The sequence below is a fragment of the Panthera uncia genome, assembly GCF_023721935.1.
Source record: "Panthera uncia isolate 11264 chromosome A1 unlocalized genomic scaffold, Puncia_PCG_1.0 HiC_scaffold_16, whole genome shotgun sequence".
NCBI classification, from domain to species: Eukaryota; Metazoa; Chordata; class Mammalia; order Carnivora; family Felidae; genus Panthera; species Panthera uncia.
Genome location: NW_026057576.1, coordinates 60439102 through 60441184, shown reverse-complemented (window position 1 = coordinate 60441184; position 2083 = coordinate 60439102). Strand labels below are relative to the sequence as shown.

The 2083-nt window shown below is 39.7% G+C and overlaps 1 pseudogene; it reads right to left on the bottom strand.

The window, feature by feature from the left end:
- Window positions 1–273: 273 nt before the first annotated feature.
- LOC125934240 (uncharacterized) lies at window positions 274–441 on the bottom strand (annotated as a pseudogene).
- Window positions 442–2083: the final 1642 nt, after the last annotated feature.

The window sequence follows — 2083 nt, the reverse complement described above, 5'->3', positions numbered from 1 at the left end:
AGTCCTAAGTATCATGCTGAGGATGATATTGCCTCAAAAGTAACTTTACAAACTCAGTACACATATTCCACTTGAAATTGGGTGTCTTCTTCCCTCCTACCTATTAGTGGAAAGAGGCATGAGTGCCTAGAGGGAGAAACCAGGTCCTAGATGGGGAGCACAAGGGAGTTACACGTTTCAAAAGGGCACGGAACAACTATTCTTAGAGTCTGGGTATGTATGGAAAAGGAACAAGCTGTAAGTATAAGAACTGATGTGATACACCACCTTCTGGATGTTGTTTCCTTTTTTCCTTTTATACTTCTCTTCATCCTGGTTACTGAAAATAGAATGAGAAGGGGAAAGTTACAGTAGAAGGAGGGTCTCTGCCTCATTTTCAATTAGCAATAATCGCTCCTCGGATAAACCTCATTGGCTACGATACTGCCACTGCACAAAGCGTCCGCCTCATTTTCAAGCATATCCTTACTGAGGTAGATTTCATTATGACTTGCGTGAGAATTGCTCCACTTCTTGTTACATACATATTTTCTTCATCATTTAGATATTCCTTTTCCCATGTGGATTTTCTGAAAACCAAAGGTACATCCCAGCTACCTTTTGACATAAATAATAAAAGATGCAGACCACTTCTTCTGTGTTCTCCTCTGTATTCCAGCATAAAAAGGAAGTGAAGAAGCCGGGGCTCTAAATGCGAGGTCGTATGCAGGGTTGGAGTCTCTAGCTGGTTCTCCAGCTCTCTTGTTATCTTTTACTGTTTGAGTCAAATTAGGAGACTCCAACAAAAGTAACTACTGCACACAGTTCATTATTTGGTTCATGTATGTTTTAAAAATACTTCTAAAACTGTGAAATATTGGAGAAAGTGATGAGGTTGAATATTAAGTTGACTTCAGAAAACAAGGAAAGGGAGATCTTAGATGGGCTATTATCATGGCCTCATTACTTGACATCCCAAGTAGACACAGGTGGTAAGACACGAAGAGTAAAATATTAATCCAATAATAAATTCAGTTAAAATAATCCATTTCGGTTATGTAGCATATGTTCACATCTTGGTGTATAAGTCCTTTGGATGGAAAGTCACCCACCTTTTCCCAGGAGTCCAAAGGAAGGAACCCAAACAGGACTATGAAGATGGCAAATGACTGTAGGATGAAGATTGCTCTTTTCTCATCTGCCAATTTAAATGTATCCTTCTAACTATATGAATGTTACTTAATACTGGAGCTTAGTTAAAAAAAAAATACAGAGAGAGAGAGAGAGAGAGAGAGAGAGAGAGGGAGGGAGGGAGGGAGGGAGGGAGGGAGGGAGGGAGAGAGAGAGGGAGAGAGAAAGAGAAACAGACACTGACTGGGTCTGTGGCGTAGCAAGGACAGCTCAGTGGTTTGAACTGGAGGGTTGGTGGATAGCAGGTAAGAAAGAATTCCCCTACACAACCAGAACAGTTCATGCAGCCCCAGGTTGTAGATGCCATTCTTAGATAACCCATATACAGACCAATGGGGAGATGACTTGTATTATCTGAATCAGAATTTTCAACAGAGAAAAACAATCTTTTTTTCTACTTCTAGAAGCATTATTTGCCACTAAAAAATCTTTATTATTTATAATAACAAAAATGTGTATTCTTCAGGAATGCTGTCAAGGCTACAATTGTATTTTCTCAAAAATTTTTAAAACTCACATAAGGTCAAACAAACCATCGGGGTCTCAAGCCAGCAGAACCATCACATATGAAGAAGGGGCGAAACTGGCTATTCCAGAAAGGAGGTTTAGGAGGAGGTAGGGATGCAGGAAATAGAAGAAAAATTCTTGCCCAGTATGTGATGACACCTTAGCTTCCTTCAAAATTTTAGCAAATTAATACTCATGAAGTGTTTCAGGCAAGTCATTTTGTTGGAGGATGAAGGATATGAAAGCATTGGTCTTCATGTTTAGCTTGATGCAGGAGATGCTGTGTCAGCAAATCTGGAACAGGAGTACACAGAAAGATGGGGAAAGAAAATTGTATAGAATTTGAAAAATTTCAGAAGCTATGCATGTGGAGGGGGTAATCTGAACTAGTGTATGACATGACGTT